The following is a 25,517-nucleotide window of genomic DNA, read 5'->3' on the forward strand; positions in this document are numbered from 1 at the left end:
ATGAGCCCTACAAGATTTTATATCCCATCACATAGTGCTACTCAAATATTAAGTACTTCAGTGTTCTTAATTGAAAGGTAAAGGTCCCTAAATGGAGAAAGATAAGCTCTAGTATCCGTGGTTTTGGTTAAGTTATATAAAGTCTCCGAGCCTTGTTTTAATGCTTTTGAAGATAGAATTTTATTTTATTTATTTATTTTGAGAGAGAGAGCACATGAGCGAGCCGGGGTGGGGGGATGGGGGGAGGGGCAACCGAAGAAAGAATTCCAGGCAGGCCCCCCCACCATCATCATGGAGCTCGTGGCAGGGCTCCATTTCACAACTGTGAGCAGAAATTAAGAGTTGGAATATTTAGCCACCCAGGTGTCCCTGAAGATAGAATTTTAAATAAAGACCATGCCTTTGTGACCTGTCCAATTACATCATAAGCAATTTGAGGGCAAGGGACAGTAGCCTACATTTTTATGTCTAGCATTGAGCATACCGTCTTGCACAAACAAAATCCTGGGAACATGTTTATTAAAGATCTAATTGAAAAATTGAATATAAGATTGGCCAAGCTGCAATATGAATAAGCTTTTAGAATATTTATATCCTTTTAAATGTTACTATTTCTTTTTATTATTTAATAGTGAAGAAGATTTTAGAATCTACTTACCAGGGATTGCAAACTCAAATACCTACCAGGCGGGGCACCTGGGTGGCTCAGTCTGTTAAGCGTCCAACTTCAGCTCAGGTCATGATCTCATGGTTGGTAAGTTCGAGCCCCACTGCTGACAGCTCAGAGCCTGGAACCTACTTCTGATTCTGTGTCTCCCTCCCTCTCTGCCCCTCCCCCACCTGTGCTCTGTATCTGTCTCTGTCTCTCTCTCTGAAATATAAATAAATATTAAAATAATAAACTTTCAAATGCCTACCAGGGATCAAGTAAATAATGAGAAATGATCCTGGCTGTGATGAGAGATAATAGTGGGGAGCTTGGAGAGCTGGAGATTATTGGAGAGCACTCTGAATGTTCTCTCTATAGGGGGCAGCTGACGTTCTGTCCTCGCCAACTGTTGGATGAGAGAGTGGCAGCAGTATTGGCAAAACTTCTGGATATATATGTGAAATTTGTATATGTTTATGGCTGGATTAGCCAGTTAGGGAATTCTGCTAGAAACAATATCCATTTTAGACTTCTCGAGGTTAATAATATTTATAGTTCCTAATAATGTATTTATTGAAGATGCTTTGGGAATTATCCTATGATTTTGAAGCTCTAATTTTCCTTGTCTTCCTTTCCAATTTTAACGGGAGTACTTTACCACTGCAACCTTCTGTTTTGCTCAGTTTAGTGGCAGAGATATCTAAAAGGCAGAAAAGACCGCTATTAACTATTGCTGAACTTTCACCTTCTACTGACAAAAGTGCTGACTAGTTATTTGCCTTTTCAGATTATTTGCCATGACAAACAATTTTTTAAAGACATGTGAAAGAGAACAGATTTTCAGTCAACCAATAAATATATTATCTACAGATGTGCTTATAGAAAGACTATAAAGATTATGCATACTCTTCTATTTAGATGTGATTTGCTCAGGTGCTCGCTTCGGCAGCACATATACTAAAATTAGATGTGGTCAGCTTGGGGACCTGGGTGGCTCAGTCAGTTAAGCGTCTGACTTCGGCTCAGGTCATGATCTCAAAGCTCGTGAGTTCGAGCCCCGTGTCGGGCTCTGTGCTGACGGCTCAGAGCCCGGAGTCTGCTTCGGATTCTGTGTCTCCCTATCTCTCTGCCCCTTCCCCACCCATCCTCTGTGTCTCTCAAAAATGAATAAGTGTTAAAAAAAAATTAGATGGGGTCAGGGCAGATCACTGCAATACACTGTTGATCAAACTAGTCTTCTGAGCACTTGTGGCCAGACAACCAGTGAGTTTCATACACACAAATTGTCTGTGTACCAGAGAGTAATGGCTCAAGCAGAGCCACCTGAGTTTCATAAGACCTGTTCCAATTTGCAGTTGATTTGATGTTGAGGGGACCTAATAAAGGTAGTAAATGAGTCATTTTCCAACATGATATAACTAGAATTGGTTCTTGGCCCAGAAAGATGTGAGTCAGTTTAGTCCTGACTCAGTTCCCAGTCTGATGCACAGTGACTCACTTCCCTATGTGATGTCATGTTTGTTCCTTGTAAGATGTGACCTCCTCGTTGTTTTGTTGTATTGGGGTTGTTTTCTTTTTTTGAAATAGAAGAAGAAAATGAGAATATTTTAGAATAAGATGAAATACTCCAAGGAATACAGAATCAGACTAATAAAAAAAAGGCCTTGATTTTCTCATAGTGAGCCTGGAGGAATAATTAAGCTTTAAATGCTTATATTGTTGTTCCCATCTATTAGGATGGTTAATTTCCAAACAGCCTAGCTATTAGCCAACATTTGATTGAAAACATTTTGCATGTAAAAGAAGAAAAATTGGTATAACAACAATCATTTGGTAGATATATTTATAAAAGGCAGCTGCATTTGGGAAAAAGTTAACAATAGATGGTCAGATTAAAGAGGACACATGGATTGATCTTTCTAGAAGGATACATTAACTTATATACAGAAAGTAAACCCAAAATGGAACATTTATTATGAAACCCATGAGCATTTCAGAATATGTAGAATTTAAAAAAAATACTGCAAAGATGGCTTTTTATGCTTATGTCAATAATGTATGAAATTCAGCGTGCATGGCTTGTATTGCAGGTCAACCGAGGCTGAGGAGAAAAGCAACGTTTGCATCTCAGACACTGTGTTGGTGAAATGGATTAACTTTGGTCTTCCCAGGCCGACCAAACACTCTCATCATCTGTGATGATGACTATACTGAGAAAGTCGAAACAATGTGAGTTAAGACTGTTTCAATGGCAAGCAATAAAAGCCCCTTTTGGCTAATTTAAGCTAAAAGGGGGATATTTTAAGGATGGATGAATCAGAGTAGTTGCCAAATAACCAAGTCTCAGAGCACTTTGGGGGTCCTCAGATTAGGTACTTCTGGACCCAATAGGGTTCTATCAACTTGAGACTGCCCCAACAGTCTTCTATACCCATTTCTCCCTATTCATGTTTCAAATACCTAGAAGAATGAGCCATTAATTGGCCCACCTTGGCAGGTATATCTCCCTTTGGGTGAATCATCCTCTCTGACAGAGGGGCTGACTGCACAGTTCCCATTGGGAGAACTGTCATGGGCTGGTAGTCATCATGTCCTGTGTCTGCTACAGAGACCGTTTGCTTTGTTCTCCAACTTCTTTCCCTTACAGCCCCAATCATAACATTTTAATCTATCCTGTAAATGAGTGCTTCTCAGCATTTTATGTTCAAATAGATCACCCGGGGATCTTTTTTTTTTTAATGTTTATTTTTGAGAGAGAGAGAGAGAGAGCGTGTGCACAAGCAGGACAGGGGCACAGATTGGGGGACAGAGGATCCAAAGCGGACTTTGCACTGACAGCAGTGAGTCCAATGTAGGGCTTGAACTCGTGAACTGTGAGATCATGACCCAAGGCAAAGTCAGATGCTGAACTGAATGAACCACCCCGGTGTCCCCCTCCCCACCAGGGATCTTCTTAAAATGTAAATTCTGACCCAGCAGAACTCAGGTACTACCTAAGATTGTGCCTTTATAGCAAGCTCCTAACTGTTGTCAATAATGCCAATCCATGGACCACGCTTTTACTTTGGTCACCTAATTAATATCCATTCTCTCCCCCCGACCTCCTAATAGCACAGCAAATTATCCAAGTATTTATTTCTACCCCTATACAATCTCTATGCTTTGGAGGAAATTGAACATACTCCCAGTTCTAGTGGTGGGTACCAACTGGCTTGACCCCATCTGTCATTCAATGTTATTTCAATGGCCCAGAATCTACAACAGTGGCTAACAAGTAGTAGATAACAGATATTTGTTAAATGAATACATGAATTGATGTGAGCACAGATACATGATATGAGCTTATCCAGTTTAGATGGATTTCAGGACACTGGCTTCGAATGCTGGTCTGGAAGCCTTCTTTGCCAATGGATGTGAACATTCAAGATTTAATTTTGACTGGCAGCCTTCCTACAACTGTTAGGAAGTCAGCCATAGAATGAGGCTGACACTAGAGAAGGCAGCACGGAGAGACAGAAATGGGCCACTGATAACATCACTGAAACACTGGATGACCTATGTCCACCCAAAAGTTACAAGAACCAAAAATTGCCTTCAATTTTAAAGCCAGTTTTAGTTGGATTTTTTGTTACAACACAGAGTCTTAACTGACAGTGGGAAATGTCTTACTCCATTCCTAGGACATCCCATTATGGTACAATATGGGTACCTTCAGAAGTCAACGTGGTCAGAAAGCATTCTACAACACTCTATGGCATGGATTTAGAAACAGACTTTACTGCAAAACTTACTAAGAAAGTGTTGGCAGGAATGGCACAAGTCTGTGATCTTAACCTCTCATTGATCTAAGGGAAGGCATACTGGAATACGGAAGGTGCATATTCCAGGCACAGGACCCTATATCCTTGTTGCTTTCCATAAAGGGGAAGTGAGAGAACAACTCGTCCATGGGGGTACCAACAGATACTGGGACAGGGTGTTTAATAGTGTTAAGTGTTCTCAGGATGTCCAGAAGAGCCAGTTTTGCAGCTTTGGAGATTTGAGGCCTGAGGGAGGAAGCCAACAGTCCTATATAGGAAGTTGAGTTGAGTTGGAGGAGCCCATCCCACTAGGAGAAGGGGGAGGGCCCTGATCCAGCTGGCCTGTCCAGGCTGCCTAAAGTGACCTCCCAGAGTCATTTCTAGAAAATTTAGCTTGGCACCCACACTAACCTAAACTCTTTTCCTAGCCAGTTGCTTAAAACTGCCTTCACATGCTTCACCACTGCCTTCAGGAGAAAGTCCATGGAGTTTGTTTTCCAATATAGTCATCATCTGAATGAAGCTAACTCTTGAGTCTTTCTTGTGTTGCCCTGACATTGTACCATAAACTTCAGCTATAGCAGATGATCTTCTGGGCTCCAAACATTTTGTATATCATCACCCCTCATGTCTGGAAGACTCGTGCACCATACTTCTTCCTGGAATGCGTCTCATGGAGCACTCTGCCCACTCAATTTCCTCATGATCAAAGCCCGTTGATCCTTTACGTTTCAGCTCAACTGTTACTCTCTCTGGGAAACAGTCCCAGAGCTTTAATCCCCACACCCAGCATAATTAATCATTACTGCCTTTCCGTTCCCATAGCACTTGGTTCACACTGCTAGCTCACACTTATCACCTTGTTAAGCAACATATCCATGGCCTCCCCTAGATTATGAGTTTCCCTAGCATAGAGATCTTGTCTTATTTGTCTTTATAGCTTAAGCCCCACTGGGCTGCTCTCCATGGGACTGATCCTGTTGGCCTCTCTGTAGGATCCTGACCTTAATTCTCATTAGGGGGCATGCCTTAAGGCCAAAGTTTACCAAGAAATTATATAGGATTTTCCCTGATGAAAGAGAATCTAAACATGGACTAGGTACAGCCTGTTAAAATGCTGGAATTTGTACCCAAGCTGGAGAGGGCCAAATGAGTTTGGAAGGGAACAAAATTAGGAAAAGAAGCTTGATCTTTTGGAACAAGTTCCCAGCGGGTCAGGAAACTTGGCTTTGGAGAATGGCCACCGATAAATGGAACAGTAGAATAGTTTTTAAAATAACGCCCCCCTCCTTTGGCCTTTTCTCAATTTGATTGTATTGCTGTTAACTTTGTTACTAAAGCGGCGTGCTCAGGATACCAGGAAGCATGCCTAGAAACAGCTGTGTAGATGGCTGATCATTGATTTGCCCCCACCGTTAGGGCACATGAGGTAGGATTCCTCTTTCCACAGCCGTGGCTCAAGGGTTGCTCTTGTACTAATGACAGGCACCTAAATTAGCCCACATGGAGTTAAGGGAAATAGTTGATTCTTTCATTTTCTTTGGGCCAACACACTTCAGAGATTTGCAACTATACACTTTGACCTCTGCGGATTTTTAGAACAACAGGGTAATGTCCAGAGCAGAGCCAGCAGGTCACGTGGCTTTTCTGAAGGTTTATTCAGTCACCTCCGGATACACCTGAAGGCAGGCTGATGCCAAAATACATGGGACCTTGGGCGTGAGCCTGCCGGAGAGCACAGCCCTGAAGGCCTAATGGAGCGGTTGGCACCGGTGACAGTCTGCAGGCCCAGTCTGGCCTCCACGGCAGCTGCACATGTTCCTGGGACCAGAGCCAGCTGGTGCTCATGGCAATGGTTTCTGGGTCCTGGCACTATCCCAAGATCGGCCCAAGCTCCTTAGCCCTGATCTGGCAGTGGCTTTGTTCTAGCTCTAAACTGAAGTTCAGCCCCCTGAAGTACAAGGTGAAGGCAGGCCCTTGAAGCTTAACCTATGTGCTCCTCCCAGACTGACACGCCCTCTGCTCCAGGTGAGACTAAGGGCCCACGGGCAGGGCCAGGGCTGGTCCTTTGGGGTTACTCTCAGAACTTCTGCAGTCGTTTTGCCCACTCCAGAACTGGGGGCGCTGCCGTGTTGTCAGGGCCCTAGGCTGCCAGTTGGCGTAGAGATCACGAGGGATGGAAAGAAACCTGGCAGGAGATCCCCCTGACCCCAATTCATCCAGGAGCACTCTGAGGCAACCTAAGGACTGGATTTCAAAACTGGCCTTGGTTGCACAAGAAAGGTCATCCCAAATCAGGGTCTCCCTAACCGGGTATCAGGAATACCGCAGAATTCTCAAAATAAAATGGATTTTCCTGTCTATTAGGACACTTCACACATATTTCAAATACAACACCAAGCGTGGCTAAAGCGTCTTTAGAACATTTTCGTAGTTTTATGGGTTGGAATGAGCAATCTAAGTAATAAGTAAAAGCAGAGAGCTCGCTATGCAAATAAAGCTTCCAGACTCGTCTCCCGTCTTCTTCCCCCAGCAGATTGCCTCCGGAGCCCCTCCCAGGTGGAGCTCCGAAATCTGCTTTTAAAATATAGTCTTTATTTGCATGATCCCCCCCCCCTCCCCATGTTTCAGTCTAATTCTCCCAGATTGAGAGAAACACAATAAAGGGGAAAAAAATTTTGTTTTCAGGGCTTCCCTTTTCACAAACTCTTTTTTTGGAAACCGCAACCTCGGGTCCCAGAAGAGGTTCCTGGGGGCTTTAAGAACATCAATCAGTTTCGCAGCTGGAGGCCGAGGCTTTCCTCGGGGAAGACTTTTTACATAAAACAGATTGTACTTTGTCCTTGCCAGGGCAGACAAAGGTTTAAATTAAATATGCAGTGAGCTGCAGTTGGCTGCTTGCCACAGCCTGGGGGAGGGGGAAGGGAGAACTCGTCCCTACTCTCCTTCCTTTCTCTGTAGTTGTTTCTTTTTCCTGTTTCTTTTTCCAGCCTGGAGTTAAAAGGCCTGCGCTCAGGGCTGGGCTTTTCTGTAAATTCGCGGTGTGATGTGGTGCAAGTCAGTGGGCCCCCTGGGACCTCAGTTTCCTCTTCTGTACAATGAGTCTGAGATGATGTGTGAAGGTCTTTTCCATATTTAACCTTCTAAGTTATCTCCAAATTCAGCTGTGTGCATTTCCAACAAACACCACCAGCCTCTCCTCGGAGCAATGCATCCCCACCTTTCCTGGACTGACGGGGCCTCCTTTTCCCACTGACCCCTGGGGGCCAGGCGGGCCACGTGTAAGCGAGAAGGAGGCCCTGCAAAGCAAGATAAACGGCCACGGATTCTGTTATCGGTCTTGGGGGGGGTGGTAATAAACAGTAGTGGGGATTGGAGTGAATTGAAGAGACAGATTCTTCAAAAAGGGGGCAGCCTCTACCCACCTCAGCTGAGGCCACTTGTTGTGGCCTGTGGGACAGAGAGGTTTTTTTGTTTTAAAGATTATGTTTTTGAGTAACTTACAAGCTAGGAGATCAAGAGTCCCACACTCTATGGGCTGAGCCAGCTAGATGCCCCGAGTTTAGTTTTCTTTTTTTTAATGTGAAAGTCTGAAACTTCTCAAGATTGGTAACTAATTACAAAAAAGAAATTATGAGTCTCATAAAGTAGAAGTGCAGGTCTGTGGACTGAATTCAACTTGAAGAGGGTCAATTCGTGGACCTTAAGAATGTAAGAATTTTCTGTCTTCTCTATCTCACAGAGATGTTCAGAGGGTCTGTGTATTTAAAAGTGTGTTGTAAGCTGCAGCAATGTACTATCGACCTGAAAGGTATTTCAATATAGAAATGCCCTATGAGAGGGTAAATTTCAGGAAAATAATTTTAGTCATATTCAGGTTCCCCATCAACTCTTGGCCTGGAAGTTAATCGACCTGTTCTTTTATTGGTTAAACATACTTTTATTATCTAAATCCACACTGATTTCATGTGAATGATTTCATGTGAATAATAACATGAAATTGATTTCATGTTATTAGCCTTGTAGGAAAAGCAGGTTATAAATGGAACATATGTATAAACTTGAGAATTTTATTTTGCCTTGTAATAATGGTGGCCTTTTATATCATCAGCATATTAAATGAAATATTATTTTAATGTATAATTAAATGTTACAGATTTATATAGTACAAGGTAATATACATTTTAATCAAATTTCTATTATTTGGATACATATGTGTTCTATAATTCTATAATGATTGCAACATAAGTCCACAAAAGACAAAAGCAACTTGAGAGATCCTTTGTTCTCTGCGTGCTAAAGTGTTAGGCAATCTTTTTATCTTGAGGGACAACCAAACGAAAATGGGATTTAATCCTTTAAAACATTCATTTTAGTGGTTGGATGACCTCTTTTCCTATTTTACCTGCATAAGAAACATGAATTTTATTTTCAGGAATGTATATGAAATACATTACTCTTGTTCTAAATGTATTCAAGTGATGTGCAATAACAAATAGGCACAGGTAAATTATTAAGAAGCAAGATGAGGGGCGCCTGGGTGGCGCAGTCGGTTAAGCGTCCGACTTCAGCCAGGTCACGATCTCGCGGTCCGTGAGTTGGAGCCCCGCATCAGGCTCTGGGCTGATGGCTCAGAGCCTGGAGCCTGTTTCTGATTCTGTGTCTCCCTCTCTCTCTGCCCCTCCCCCGTTCATGCTCTGTCTCTCTCTGTCCCAAAAATAAATAAACGTTGAAAAAAAAAAAAAAATTAAAAAGAAGCAAGATGAAATGATTTCTCTTCTTGGAATGCCATGATTTCACAGACTAGAATAATTGAAGGGTACCTAATATAAAAGCATTTCCTCCTGCATGGAGAGCCATTTTCTCTTTTCAGTTTTTTTCCCCTTGATCTCACTAACTCAAGACATAAAGATTTTATTCTCCTTTCTTCTGAGTTGGTCTCCTTTTCGTCCCCTGTATTTAAGCTTTTTATCTTTTTGTCTAATGTAAATAGTAAGTCTCAGATTTGATCCATTAATTTAATGTTTCTGACTTACAACTTAAAAATACACATTACATTTTTAACCTTTCACTTAGAGTCTAAATTGGAGGACACAGTAAATAGGATTTCCCCATAAGCAGGGCAATATGTGAAATATTTACCGAAGGAGATGGCAAGGGCATGATCAGAATGGATACCGCCATGGTAAGGACAAACACCAGTTGTGAACAACCGTTCCAGACTTACTGGTTCTTTTTAACAACAAGTTGCAACCATGCAATTATTATCACCAGAATAATTATCATATGGGAAACACTGAAACATTTAGTTACTGTATTAATCTGGATAACTAGCCATTAGCTGCCACAATAAACCAGCTCTAAAATCTCAGGGACTTGATGCAGCAAAAATGTATTTCTTGCCCACACAGAACGATGTAGTCAGTAGAGATTTTCTTCCACTCGAAGACCCCGGGCCCCTTCATCTTGTGATGTGGCCATATTAACATGGCTTCCAAAGTCATTGCACAAAGAATGGAAGGACTGGAGGGCTCCCCCTGGGTCTCACAACCTGGAGCTAGAAGTGATACATGACACCTTTCGCTTTTCATGGGCTGGAACTAGATACAAGTCTCCAACTGGCCTGTGAGAAAAAAGAGAAAATGTAGGGAAGCATATCAATTGCCTTTGAGTTCACAGGCCCAAGTACTGATGATTTCTATCTCACACCTCAAGCTGATTGAACTGAAGGTGCCTTGAGACCTTTGCTGCTGACTCATGGCCTGATTCTGTGACTTCTTTGCTTCTCTGATTAGTTCTATCCTACTCTCTGCAATCTATTTCAGGATCAGACATCCAAGAGGGACAGTCTTATTGTCTTGTTTATCATCATGATCTGTTTAGGCAGAGCCTTTGTTTAAAGCCATCTGAAATGCACTGGCCCGTCTACAGACGGACTGCTCTTGATTATGTGCCCACACCTGTTTTAGCCATCTGCGGAAAGGAGTTTGGGAATAAATTGCGTAGGAATTTGGGGATAAAATGGATAAATAAATTTGGCAGAACTGTTTTGAATAGTGAAGATTTAAAAATATATCTAGCAAGGTCTTCATTGTTGTTAAATTGTTACTATATCATAATAATCGCGAAATCACAATTTGTCGAGGTTTTGTACAGTGTGACAGCTTTATTTTTTCAAGCATATTTAAGTAGTATGGATTAAGAATAGTTGCTGTAAATGTCAGTCCACAAACTAAGATGTACTAAAATATATCTTTCATCTTTTCAATCGTTGAATATAATTTCTATTTTATGTTTCCACTCTGTTGAGTGCAAGAGACTTAAATTTGTTAAATTGCAGGCCTCCCCTACCTACCCAGGGTCGCATTTAAGATTCAGAGTATCTATGGATTTACGAAGAATAGAGGCATTTGATCAGCACGGGAGTTTTGACCTGCTCCGTTTCTGACCTGGGCCAGTTCACCCCTCCTTCGGCAACCTGGTGGTCCCCCGCTCCGCGGAGGTCACCATATTGATGCCGAACTTAGTGCGGACACCCGATCGACGTAGCGCACTACAGCCCAGAACTCCTGGGCTCAAGCGATCCTCCTGCCTCAGCCTCCCGAGTAGCCGGGACCACAGGCGCACCACCGCGCCTGGCCACCGCGCCCGGCCAGAGGCATTTGAAAGTGGACAATATTGTCCTTTGTCTGTAGCCCCCCAGGCGTTCATGAGATATGGACAGCGGCAGAGATCACCACCTATCTCTACAGGTATCCGTTTTCTCTTTCTTTAGTCAAAAACCATCTTATTCTTATCTGAGTACATGACTGCCTACGCAGTGACTACATTTCCCAGGCTCCCCTAAAGCTAGGTATGGACATGTGTCTAAGGGCCGGTCAATGGGAGGTGAATGGGAATGATGTGTTAACCTCTGGGTCATGCCCTTAAGTGACATCTGCTGGCCCTCAGCTTTCCGTGGTCCTTTTTCCTCTTCTCCAGGGCTGGAATGGAGACATGGTGGTGATGAGCCAGGTTTGTTTCTGTGAGGGCAGGAGGGCAATATTCCAGCGGGGTGGAGAGCAGTAAGAGAAAAGGAACGCTGGGCTCCTGGATGACCTGGTAGAGTGGGGCAGCTCCAGCTCTCTGGGCTACTGCTGCTTTGACCTTGTATGTGATAGAAATGAGTGTTCTCTGTCCTTAAGGCTCTGTTATTTTGGTCTCTGTGAAAGCAGCTGAGCCAGTATCTTAAAGGACACACCCACTTTCCGGGGTGCTTCCTGCTGTGTCCCCTTTGTTTCTGATGGCCAAGCCTCTTCCTGTCTGTTGCTTCTCAGCGGCTGCAGCTCTGTGTTAGTGATATTCTAATGCTTCCTTACCAGCTGCACCATGGGAAACTCTGCTTCTGCACTTCTCTTGCATTTCTGGCATCATTCTGCTGCCACCACGCCACTCTGTGGCTTTGAGAACTCTGGGGGACTCACAGGACCATCTGCCTAGATAGAGCATACAGATTTTCTGCCTACTCCTATACATGGTGGAATAGAGTCCTAGTTTCTGGATTCCACCTAAAGAGGGGGCAGAATATTTTGCTCTAGAATCCCCAAACATATCTGGGAGTTTTATCATTCCTCTCCCAGCCTCAATCAGAGGGCTCAGTTTAGGATAAGAGTGAGATCAGCCTAGGGGCCCTTCTTAGGAGCCCACTGGTGTCTTTGCTTTTCTTTCGAATCTCCCTATTCCTCCTTATCAGAATCTTTTTGAGTATTAACAGTATGAGGAGCTCTGTTCTAACATGTCAGGTTTCCTTCTAAATATTTTGCCTTAATACCTGGGCCAAGCTTTACAAATATTTTGTTTTTCCTGTTGGTTACCAGAGGGGACGGCTGGCGGGGGGTGGGGGGGGTGGGGGGGCGGGGGGGGGGCGGGGGGAGGGGGCAAGGATGGGTGAAATAGGTGATAGGGATTAAGGAGCGCGCTTGTCGTGATGAGCACCTGTGTTGTGTGGAATTGTTGAATCACTATATTGTACACCTGAAACTGATGCAACCCTGTGTGTTAACTGGAATTCAAATAAAAACTTAAAAAGAAAAAAATGTTTTCTTTTTCTGGGTTCTGAGGTATCATTCCTTCTCTGAGGCAGCTAAGGCAGAACATCCCATGAGGTAGAGGGTGGTGATAACTAAAATAACGCAGATAGACGGAAATGTTTGTTAATATTTCAAGATTTCATCTGTCACTTAACTTGCAGCCAATATTGCCAAGGACGTGTCTTTTTAGGAGTTTCTTCAGCCAATAAATAAGAATTATCTGTTGTGGTGCAGTGGGAAGGTTCATTGGCTCAGATTTACAGGTTTGTGTTCCAGTCCTAGTTTATGCCTGTGCTTTGGAAGCACACTTTCTATGTCAACAGTAAAGTGCAGTTCCAAATGTTTGTCTCTTTTATCTGTGGACTTTGACTCCATTGATTGTGTAACATTGGGAAATTGACCTAGATTTCAAGTTTCAGTTTTTGCTATATATTTCCATAGCACTTTCTACCTCAGACAGAGGGAACTTCTGTGGAATAATAATAATAGTTTATGTTTAAATAGCATTTCTAAATTGTAAGTATTATTCTTAGTGCTTTACATATACTATTTCACTTGTGACTCATTTATGAGGTGGATACTGAGATACAACCCAAAATAGAGGTAGGATTTAAACCTTTACAGTCTGGTTCCAGGGTCCGTGCTCTTAATTATTAAGTTAGGCAACCTCTTATCACAGGAAATATTTTGAAGGAAAGGAATGAAAAGGTATTGTAATTATTATTGGAGTGCTCTCCTGGTTTGATTTATAAGTACTAATCTTTCAAAAGCAAACTATGACTCAACTCTATGTAAATTATCCCAAAATTCAGGTATGCTAAGGAATAACTGAATGCATGCTAAGAGTACAGTTATTAAAATTACTATTTATTTTTATAAAGTGAACAATAGATACATTTACTTCATTTAAACTGCCTCCTTTCAGGGCACCTGAGCAGCTCAGTCAGTTAAGCATCAGACTCTTGATTTTGGCTCAGGTCATGATCTCACGGTTTGTGAGCTCCAGCCCCCGCATCTGGCTCTGCGCTGACAGCCCAGAGCCTCCTTGGGATTCTCTGTCTTCCCTCCTCCCTCTCTCAAAATAAATAAACATAAAAAAAATTAATTTTCCTCCTTTAAAAAATGTATTTAGGTCAGGAATCAATACAAGCAATCCAGTTTTAATTCCCACTTAGAAATAATTCTAAAATAGTATTTACTAAGTCATAATTAAGTAAATGTTTCCTTTGCTTTCTTTGAGGTATGCTCATTAAAGGACTTTCACCCCAGCCAAATGAGGTCAGTGAAATTCAATTGCATGATAAAACTTTGTCACCATCTAGTGTCAGTAAGGAGCATTGCAGTCATGTTGCTTATTTTCTCTCTTCAGTAGCTTCCTTCTAGATCTATGTTAGTATTAACTAGCACTCCCAGTGGTACCAGTGACCCACTGATTCTGTAGACTTTTATTTATTTTTAAAAATGCTTATTTAATTAAAAACATTTTTTAATGTTTATTTATTTTTGAGAGAAGAGAGAGACAGAGCATGAGTGGGGGAGGGGCAGAGAGAGAGGGAGACACAGAATCTGAAGCAGGCTCCAGACTCTGAGTTGTCAGCACAGAGCCTGATGTGGGGCTTGAACCTACGAACTGTGAGATCATGACCTGATCCAAAGTTGGACACTCAACCGACTGAGCCACCTAGGTGCCCCAATGTTTATTTAATTTTGAGAGAGACACAGAGAGAGAGAGAGAATGGGGAGGGGCAGAAGGAGGGAGGACAGAGGATCCGAAGCAAGCTCTGAGCTGACAGCAGAGAGCTGGATGTGGGGCCTGAACCCACAAACCATGAGATCATGACCTGAGCCGAAGTTGGACACTTAACCAACTGAGCCACCCTGGTGCCCCTGTAGACTATTTTAGTAATTGGATTTCAGAGTAACTCATTTCAGGTCATTTCTTACTTCCAAAGCATGGTTTATTTTATAAGAGTGTTCTCAGAGGACCATAAAAACTTTCATCCAAGTTAGAGACAGTGTGCTCACCCCTTAAAAATCCCTTTACTTTAGCTTCAGGATGACGAACATGGGAAAAATCTTCACGATATATATTAAATTATTATGAAATAGTTGAGGCTTTCAGAAGAACATAAAGTCAGTATATCAAACATTTATGCACTTGCTGTAATAGTTATCTACTGCTGTATAACAAATTGCCCCAGTGCAGCAGCTGAAACAGCAAACATTTATTATCTCACACAGTTTCTGAGGGTCAGGAGTCAGCGAGTGGCTCAGCTGGGTGGTTCTGGCTCAGCGTCTCTCTCCCTCCGGGCTGTTGGCAAGCCTAAGCTGGGCAGGCATCTCAAAGCCTAACCGGGGAGGGAAAGACAGCTTCTGAGCTCATGCCTGTTTGTCGGCAGGTTTCAGCTTCCTGCAGCCTGTCTGCCAGAGGCTCGGTTTCTGAAAGTGTGGGCCTCTTTATAGGACTGGCTTCCCCCAGAGCAAGAGAGGGGGAGGGAGCCGGAGGGAGAAAGAGAGGGCGGGAGGGAGAGAGGGGGAAGCTGTAGTCTTTTTTAGAATCTAATTTCACAAGGAATGGTTTACTTCTACCGTACGTTATTGGTCACTCCTGAACCTGGTACCATGTGGCAGGGGACTATAGACGGGGTGAAAAACAGGAGGCGGCCATCATTGGGACCATCTTGAAGGCTGGCTAAAACACCCACCGTCTAGCTTTACTAAATAGTAACGTTTTGCCCCATTTGTGTAACTACTACTAGCCCTGGGCTAAACTCAGGGAGCTACCAAAGAGAAAGAATGTTTTCTTCCCATGGGCTTTCCACCCCACTGCTGAATCTCCCTTCCTCCCTCTGTGACTGAGCTCTGCCAGATCCCAGAGCTCACATTTGGCTGTAGGAGACGTGAAAAAGCTCAGTCCAATCTCATACGCAGCTCGAATGCCATCTTTTTACCTCCTCATACTGGTGACTCTGTGAGGAAGGAGATCATGGTTGTTCTTTCAGGGTTTTTTTCTGACTTTTCTTGCTTCTTTTTTGCTTTCTAATTTGCTCTAGCATGGGGTCCAGCATGTGGATTAAAGAGGAGCAAAAAATATCTTTGTATTTAGCTGATACTGTATATCGTCCTCCCTCGGTTAATGCTGGCTGATACTCATTCCCTCCATTAACCTAAACATCCAAGTACAGGTTCTTCAGGTGACGATGTGGGTTATTTGGAGAACCCGTGAATGCTTCACACTCTTCAAGTATTCTCCAGTTGGCTTCTTGAAATCCACACTCGGCCTTTGCTCTCTTTGAGGCTTCACCCTACGCTGCCTCTTCCCGCCGGGGACCTTGGCCTCAGGAAGCAGTGTTCTTGGGTGGCAGGGTCTCTTCAGGATGGCTAATGCCTGCTCCCTGCAGGTCCTTTTGGTCAACAGGAAAACATCATGTGTCTTTTTCCTGCCAAATGCCTTCCCGTCCAGTCGGCCCTCCCTCTCCACCCTGTAACCGCACTGCTCCAGCCAGTCTTCTTCGTTTGGAATTCTCCAGATGGGCGCAAGAGCCCAGGTGCAGATGCTGACAAATGCTTGCAGATGCTGGTTGGCTTTCCTTAGAACTCTCTCTGCTTTCCTCTTTGGTCTCCAAGCAGCACCAGCACCTGCGATGTGAGGGCCCTGTAAACATCCAGCCAGAAGGTGAGACGCCGATTTACTCCCTTATAGGCACTCCTGGTCCCTGTGACTGGTTTACGTGGAGCCTTTCTCTTGGCCTGGGCGTGAGTGAGAAGCACCTGATTATGGGAGGGGGAAAAAAACCAAGAAATCCCATTCAATGAATGCATGGCCTTCTCGTAAAATGGCTGGAGATAACGGACAGGACTGATATTTAAAGGACCAGCTTGGTCATTTTCTGTAAAATTCTGCAGAAATGTGTCTAGCAAGTCTCTGGCTTCAGGGCCTCATTTGAATTTCAAAGGTAAAGAGAACCCCCCTTTTTAACATAATAAATTTTGCTCAGATTAAAACATGTGGAAATGTACAGATTTAGTTGAAATCCCCTGTGTACTTGTCCTCAATTCCACTTCCCTCCTTGCCTGCCTAGAGGGCGTGTGTCAATACCATATATACTCACTACATGCCCTAGTGCCTTTGGGCCGCTATGACGGAACAGCATGGGGCGGGGGAGAGGGGCGGTTTATAAACAATAGAAGTTTATTACTCACAGTTCTGGAGGCAGAAAGTCTGAGAACAGAGTGCCAGCCTGGTCACGTGAGGGCCCTGGTCCAGGTCACAGACTTCTCATTGTATCCACACGTGGTGGAAGGGGACAAAGGAGCCCTCTTGAGCCTCTTTTATAAAGGCATTAATTCTCATTCATGAAGGCTCTGCCCTCAGGAACTAATTACCTCCCAAAGGAGCTTTTTTCTTTTCCCCTTAAAGTTTATTTATTTATTTATTTATTTTGAGAAAGAGAGGGAGAGCGCATCCATGCACCAGAGAGAGACAGAGACAGAGAGAGAGAGAGAGACAGAGAGAGACAGAGAGAGACAGAGCGCTTGCATGCAGCAGCAGGGGAGAGAGGGAGACAGAGAATCCCAAGCAGGTTCCCTGTTGTCAGTGCGGAGCCTGGAGCCAGAGCCTGGAGACTGTTGTGGGGCTGGATCTCAGGAACCATGACATCAGCACCTGAGCTGAAATCAAGAGTCGGCTGCTTAACAGACTGAGCCACCCAGGTGCCCCTGAGATGATTTTTAAAATTTTCTTTTCTTTCTTTTTCTTTTTTGCTATTGCAGATGACAGAACAATCATCATCCTGGTACTTGTCTAGTTATATATTATAGAACATACACCTAAAAGAAGTATAGAGGAATTGCTAGCTTGAAGGATATGCTAATTTACATATCTCCTAGACGTCAGATTGCTCACTCATGTTATTTTCCGCCACCGCCAGCAAATTCAAATCCTTAGCAACATTTGGTATCGTTGGATTAAATAATTTTTGCCAATTATCTTGTTTTAAATTGTATATTGTACTTTAAAAAAATGTTTACTTTTGGGGCGCCTGGGTGGCGCAGTCGGTTAAGCGTCCGACTTCAGCCAGGTCACGATCTCGCGGTCCGTGAGTTCGAGCCCGCGTCGGGCTCTGGGCTGATGGCTCAGAGCCTGGAGCCTGTTTCCGATTCTGTGTCTCCCTCTCTCTCTGCCCCTCCCCCGTTCATGCTTTGTCTCTCTCTGTCCCAAAAATAAATAAACGTTGATAAAAAATGTTTACTTTTTATTTTGAGAAGAGAAGTGAGGGTGAGTGGGGAGGGATAGAGATTGAGGGAGAGAGAGAGAATCCCAAGCAGGCTTCATGCTGTCAGTGCAGAGCCTGATGGGGATGGGGGGCTCGATGTCACAAACGGTGAGATCATGACCTGAGCTGAAATCAAGAGTTGGACGCTTAACTGACTGAGCCACCTAGATTCCCCTAAATTGTATACTGTACTATTTTGGCTGTTAGTATTTTTGAGCATCTTTTCATATATTCTTTACTCTGGTCTTCCTTTATATCTTTTGGGATAGATCATCACAAGGCCATGAGAAAACCTCTCTGCCTTGTGATGAAGTCCTTATGTTAATTTGAAATTCTCAGGTTCTATGCATAGCTAGAAATTATAAATATAGAATTCAGACATTAGGAATGCATATGGGGGAGTTTTTTAAATTAAAATTTATTTTTCTTTTTTTATTTTAGAGAGAGAGAGTGCAAGCATGGGAGGGGAGAGAGAGAGAGAGAGAGAGAGAGAGAGAGAGAGAGAGAGAATGTTGAACATGCTCCACACTCAGTGTGGAGTCCAACGCTGGGCTCGATTCCACAACCCTGGGATCTGAGCTGAGCTTAAATCAAGAGTTGGACGCTCAACCAACTGAGCCACCCAGGAGCCCCTGGAATTATTTCTAACATCTTATTTTGTGTTTTCTGTGTATTACCTCTTTTATAGCTTCTTTCCTCTTCTTTCCTCAACTACAATGTCTGGCACTTGGTAAGAACTCTATGTGTTTGCTATCGTTATTATTACATTGAATTGATAAAGCTTTTTATATTCCTCTTTTTTTCCCTCTTTGATGTTTTATAAACTACAGATTTTGTTTCTAATTTAGTACCAATACTTAATTTAAAAACATAGATTTAATTATCTCTTTCTCTAAATAGATAGTTATTCACTAGTTCTGCTTCCCTCCCAAATATTTACCACATTTTGACCACACATTATTCAACCTCACTCCCATCTTGTTATGGTTGTGCTTTATTTGTTCTTTTGTTGTTTTTGCTCTTTTTTAACATATAAATGAGATATTATTATTTGTCATACTCATTAATTAAAATTACTAACACATTTTGTCATTTTTTCCCGCTTTTGCTTTTTCTTAATTCTATACTTCCTTCTTCTTCACTTTTATTCTTACTGAAATGTATTCTCTGATTATTGTCTTCATTAGATTCTGTGGATATTAAACTGTTAGTGTCTTCTTTTCTCTTTTAACAACTGATAATTAGGGGCACCTGGGTGGCTCAGTCAGTTAAACATCCAACTTTGGCTCAGGTCATGATTTTGTGGTCCATGAGTTCGAGCCACGTGTCAGGTTCTGTGCTGTCAGCCTGAACCCTGCTTTGGATTTTGTGTCTTTCCTCTCTGCCCCTCCCCTCTTGTGCTCTTTCTCTCAAAAATAAATAAACATTAAAAAAAATGAACAGTGGATAATCAATTTTGTAAAAAAGGTTGATTAAAAAAAATTTTTTTTTCAACGTTTGTTTATTTTTGGGACAGAGAGAGACAGAGCATGAACGGGGGAGGGGCAGAGAGAGAGGGAGACACAGAATCGGAAACAGGCTCCAGGCTCTGAGCCATTAGCCCAGAGCCTGACGCGGGGCTTGAACTCACGGACTGTGAGATCGTGACCTGGCTGAAGTCGGACGCTTAACCAACTGCGCCACCCAGGCGCCCCTAAAAAAGGTTGATTTAAACATCAGCAGTGATGACTTCATCCTCAACTCCTGAATCAATACTGGTGGAAATAATCTGCTTACCAATCTTGGAAGGACTTTGTAAATCAATGAGCTGCTTGTGACTCCTCACCTGAAAATGACCCATGTCTTAGAACCTTCACCACGAGGAATTTTTCTTGTAGTGATTCTTGGAGTCTTGGTGGGCATCTGGACTGTTCCTTTTACTTTGAGATTCTTTCTCTTTGTGCCTCTGATCAAATCCGCAGGCACCACCTCCAAAGATTTTACAGTTTGGCTGGTTAGAGTAATTCTAACTCACCACCTCTGCTTCCTTGAGTGTCCTTCTCTATCTTTTAAAAGCCATGGCTTTGGGGCTTCCTGACCCACCTGTTTCTCTGCAAGAGTAAACACCAAGGAGTCAGGAGCTGTAGGAGGAGCCTCTGGGCAGAACTAGCTCCATTTCATCTGGACCAATCTTCCTCAAAGAGCTAAGTGGTGTTGTTTTTTTTTTTTTTTTTTTTTTTTTTTAAACAAGAGAGATTTTTTGTTGTTGTTGAGAGAGAGAGGGTGCGAGTGAGCGAAGGGCAGAGAGAGAGAGAGAGGGAGGGAGAGAGAGAATCCCACATTGACAGCGTGAAGCCCCAAGCTGGGCTCCAGAGAAGGGGGGCTCGAGCTCCCCTCATGCAGGGCTCGAACTCACTAATGGTGAGATCATGACCTGACCCAAAGTTGGATGTTTAACTGACTGAACCACCCGGCACCCTCAAGCTTAGTGTTCTTCTAAAACTCTTTACTTTGCTCTTATTCTTATGTGATATATTGGCTGGGTATACATTTCTAGGGCAATGCTTATTGCTGATGAGAAATCTACCGTCAGTCTAATTATCATTCCTTTATGGAAAATGTGTCTGCTCTTCTGAATCTTTTAATATGTTTTTCTTTATCCTTGATGGCTTGTAAATTATAATATGTCTAGGCATGGCTTTATTTTTTATATCTCCTGGTTGATAATTTGGATCGAAGTTATGCTCCGATGACTGATACCCTTTTGCAAGTTTGGAAAAATTTCAATTATTATCTATTTAAATATTGCTTCTCTTAAGTTACCTTCAGTTTGTCTTTGTGAAGTGGGCATCATTGCATACATCAAAGTTCTTCAGTTTGTCCCTCACTTCTTTCTCTCTTTCTCTTTTGAAAAACTTTTTATTTAGTTTGAGAGAGAGAAAGAGAGAGACTATGAATGGGAGAGGGGCAGAGAGAGAGAGAAAGAGAGAGAATCCCAAGCAGGCTGTGTGTCATCAGTGCAGAGCTGGACTCAGGGCTTGAACTCATGAACTGTGAGATCACCACCTGAGATGAAATCAAGAGTTGGAAGCTTAACTGACTGAGCCACCCAGGCACCACCCCACCCCTGCTCTCTTTTTTAAAGTAATCTCTACACTGAATGTGGGGCTCTAACTCACAACCCTGAGATCAAGAGTCAGATACTCTACCGACTGAACCAGCCAGGTGCCTAAACCCTCATTTCTCTTAGCTACTTTAAAAAAAAAATGTCTTTATTTATTTTTGGGAGAGAGAGAGAGAGTGTGTGAACAGGTGAGGGGCAGAGAGAGAAGGAGGTAGAGGATCCGAAGTGGGCTCTGTGCTGACAGCAGAGAGCCAGATATGGAGCTGGAACTCACGAACTGTGAGATCATGACCTGAGCCGAAGTCAGATGCTTATAGGCACCCCTCTTAACTACTTTTTCATCATTCATATTTTTATGCCTGTATCTCTGTATTGTGTTCTGGATAAGTTTTTTACTACTATCTCCTAATTCACTAATTTTCTTGTTTTGTGTGTCTGGGCTGGAATTTTCCTGGTTATTGAATTCCTAAATTCAGTGACTCCATTTTTGCTTCTAAGATTGAAAATTCATTCTTTCTCATATAGCTTTTTCTTATTTTTTTGTTTGCTTCACAAATTCTTGCTTTACAAAGATGAAACATTCTTCACTTAAGTTAATAAATATACTTATTTTCAAATTTTGTCAGATTCTTTCAAAAAATTAATTTGTTTTGGAATCCATTTACAGTTGGAATGTTGAAGTTTTGGCTGACTTAGCATTAGATACTAGTTCTCATGGTTCTGGAATTTTCGTTTATAGGTACATTTTGAGGTATGTGTAAATTTCTGAATAAAACATCTATTTTCTGTCTACTTTCATGAGGATTGGATAGGGATCTACAATTTACAGAGGAAGGATTTTTTTATAAGCCAATTATTAATTATTATTATAATAAGTTTTATTATAAGTTTCTTTCTTTCTTTCTTTCTTTCTTTCCTTCTTTCTTTCTTTTGAGGGAGGGGAGGGGCAGAGGAAGAGGGTCAGAGACCATCTTGAGCAGGCTCTATGCCCAGCATAGAGTCCAAGGTTGGCCTCAGTTCCATGACTGTAGGATCATGACCTGAGCCAAAATCAAGAGTTGGATACTCAACCAACTGAGTCACTCAGGTGCCCCTCATTATACGCTTTAATTAAGCTCCATTCATAATTCCCTTTTGTTACCCTTTCATCATTCGTAGTTTTGTTTTGATGGCTCAAGCTTGTTGATGCCCATGTAAGTGAGATGTGACCATTTTGGGGCCTGAATGTTAAACATGAAATTTGTAAGGGGAGGGGAGACATAATTCAGTACATAACAACATGTCTTCAATAAATATTTGTTAAATTAACATCATTTCTTTCCATAGGTCCCTCTACTTCTGATGGCTGTTTTCCTTTAACGTAGAGTTGATCTTTTAAGTTTTCTTGTATTCATATGAATTTGGTATTTTCCTTTCTCTTGTGAATCCCTTCTGAAGAAATTAATATCCCTGGTCTTCTAGGTACTTGCCTGTATTTTATAAGTTTGGATATATACAACACACTTTCCAGAACGGCTGAAATGAAAAGACAGAAATGCCAAGTGGTGGCAAGGGTGTGGGACAGCAGGTGTGCTCATACGTTGTCGGTAGAAGGGTAAATTGGTGCAACCATTTGGCAAGCTCATCAAAGTTAAACATACACCGACCCTATGACCCAGGAGTAGACATGTACCCCTAGGTGTTTATCCAGCAGAAATACCCCCGTATGTTCACCAAAGGACACACAAAAATGTTTAGAGTTACACTGTTCATAATAGTTGCATGTAGAAATTACCTTAAATGCCCATCAAAAATAAATGAATAATGGGGCACCTGGGTGGCTCAGTCAGTAAGTGTCTGACTCTTGATTTCTGCTCAGGTCATGATTTCATGGTTCATGAGATCAAGCCCTGCGTTGGGCTCTGTGCTGACAGTGTGGAGCCTTCTTGGGATTCCCTCTCTCTCCCTCTCTCTCTGCCCCTCCCCAATCGCACGCACTTGTACACATGTGCTCTCTCTCTCAAAATTAACTTTAAAAATAAAATGGAATAATGAATAAGGAAACCCACCTGCTAGACATGACTCTCAGAGAGGCCCTGTGTATCCCATGAGCACAGGGGGCAAGGGGTCTATCTCAAACAACCTTTCCCTATAGGCGTGAGTAGTGCAGGGGTATAACCCTTAACTCCAGGAAGACGACCTTCTGGGCTGGAGCATGCCCTAGGCACATAGGTCAAGAAGGTCCAAGAGGCCCGAGGGCAGGAAGTGCTCTGTGATAACTGCATGCATGGGTCCCTCAGGGGGGAAATAAAAAGATGAATAAATCAGTATTGTAGTCACCCGATCAAATCTTATGTAGCAATGAAAAGGAATGATCTACATTTACACACAACCACATAAATACATCTTCTAAAGGTAATGGTAGGGGCGCCTGGCTACGCCAGTGGAGTGACTCTTGATCTCGGGGTGGTGAGTTCTAGCCCCACATTGGGGGTAGATAGTCCAGAGAAATAAATCAATAAAAGTAATGGTAAGTGAAACAGTGGTGTACCGGTACAAGTGGTGGTGGACGTAGTTCACTCCCGGTGTAGACAATAAGGGTGTGCATTGTCTGTAGAGAATTTAAAAACAATAATAACACTAAAAATCTGTTTTTCTTTTTCATTGTCAGCATGTGTTATCGGTGATACTACACTCTTTCCAGTGGGGGCAGACCATCTTTTCCCCCACCCGCCTCCCCATCACTGTAGTGAAGGAAGCCTGCCGCAAAAGAGAGTATCCTGTGTGATTCCATGTACGTAAAGTACAAAAACAGGAAAAACTTATCTATGCTGTTGGCAGTCAGGATATTTTTTAATCCTTTGGGGTGGTGGATGGAATGGAGCACAGAGGGATGCTAGGGGCTGGAAGTGTCCTGGAAGTTAGTTACAAGAGTGTTGTTCAGTTTGGGAAAACTCACTGAGCTGTACTCTTATGGTCTGTGCATTTCTCCATATATTACTCTGATAGAAAATTGTTTTTTTTTTTTTTTAAAGCTACAACATGTTTTTTTAAAAGATTACATGTACTTAAGAATTATCATTTTGCCTAGGAATGTATATCTGGCTTGATCTGGGGAGGCAATCTTTCTGTCTGCTTTGACAGAAACTTCCATCAGGATCACTCAACAGCCTAAAATGGATACTTTTAGAATCAACTCCTAAAAACTCAGCACAGACATTCATTAAGCGCCTGCCACATGGGAGAGGTAGGGAGCTCCATGCTCTGATGATAAGATACAGAAACTGCTTCTTTTGCTGAGCTGAGATGAAAAACTGGCTTATAAAGCAGTTGAACTGCTTGGGACTTAATCATATGAAACTAGACACTTACCTTTCAACAAAGATGGCAGATAACCTGGAACATCTCTCCTTTGCTATTTCTGTGGAGTGTGAATTTTTTTTGAGGTCACTAACCTTGAGGAAGATGGGCAGTGTGGGACCTGGGAAGAAGGAGAAAGGGTGGGTGGAATAGACAGATGCCAAAAAAAGAAGCGAAGGAAAAGGCAAGAGAGGGGAGAGAAGACATTGCTTCTTCCATCTGCGTCAACCAGGGTAGATGAAGAGATTAAATGGATCCAAACTGTCACTCACTATCACTGAATAACAGAAAGAACATCTTTTTGCTCCAATAAAAAGTAGGAAGGATGGCATCTTAGGATAAAGGGGGTTCTTCTTTAAATTGAGTAAGTTTAGGGGCACCTGGGTGGCTCAGTAGGTTAAGCGTCCGACTTCAGCTCAGGTCATGATCTCACACTCCGTGAGTTCGAGCCCTGCGTCAGGCTCTGTGCTGACAGCTCAGAGCCTGGAGCCTGCTTCGGATTCTGTGTCTCCCTCTCTCTCTGCCCCTCCCCTGCTAATGCTCTGTCTCTCTCTGTCTCAAAAAACAAACAAACAAACAAACAAAAAAAAACAGACATTAAACAATTTTAAATTGAGTAAGTTTAACTTTATGAAAAATCTACTTTTTTATACTTATTTTTTATATTCTTCTGTGAACTGGTAAAATTTCATCTCTGTCTGCTGTTAGAGAGGGACCTCTGCTCTGACCCAGAGGTTGGCCAATTTATTCCGTAAAGGACGAGATAATAAATACCTTATGTTTTGGGGCCAGATTCTCTGTCGCTGCTACTCTACTCTGCCATTTACCTGGGACGATATGTTAATGAATGGATGTGTCAATGTGCCATAAAGCTTTTGGACACTAAGAGTTTTGGATACTAAAATTTGAATTTTGTGATTTCTTGGGTACAAAATATGATTCTCATTTTGATTTTCTCCCTCCACCTCAACCATTAAAAAAGACAAAAGCCATGGGGCACCTGGGTGGCTTGGTTAAGTGTCTGACTCTTGATATCTGATCAGGTCATGATCTCACGATTTGTGAGTTTGAGTCCCGAGTTGGGCTCTGCCCTGCCAGCATGGAGCCTGCTTGGGATTCTCTCTCTTTCTCTCTCTCTCCCTCTGCCCCTCCCCACTCATGCATTGTCTCTCTCAAAATAAATAAATAAACTTAAAAAAAAAAAACCCAACACCTTAGTGTAGCTTAGTAGCTTGCAAAACTAAGCTACACTGAAACAGGAGGTAGGCTGGATTGTCCTGT

General features: G+C 42.6%; 1 long non-coding RNA gene across 1 annotated transcript; it reads left to right on the forward strand.

Annotated features, from left to right (window-relative positions):
* The first annotated feature begins 722 nt into the window (after positions 1-722).
* On the forward strand, positions 723-23,659 carry LOC125148327 (uncharacterized). The gene is made up of 3 exons (XR_007145495.1): positions 723-754; positions 2,740-2,878; positions 23,548-23,659. It is a non-coding gene; the product is annotated as an uncharacterized LOC125148327 (long non-coding RNA).
* The last annotated feature ends 1,858 nt before the right edge of the window (positions 23,660-25,517 follow it).

The sequence above is a fragment of the Prionailurus viverrinus genome, chromosome D2, assembly GCF_022837055.1.
Source record: "Prionailurus viverrinus isolate Anna chromosome D2, UM_Priviv_1.0, whole genome shotgun sequence".
NCBI classification, from domain to species: Eukaryota; Metazoa; Chordata; class Mammalia; order Carnivora; family Felidae; genus Prionailurus; species Prionailurus viverrinus.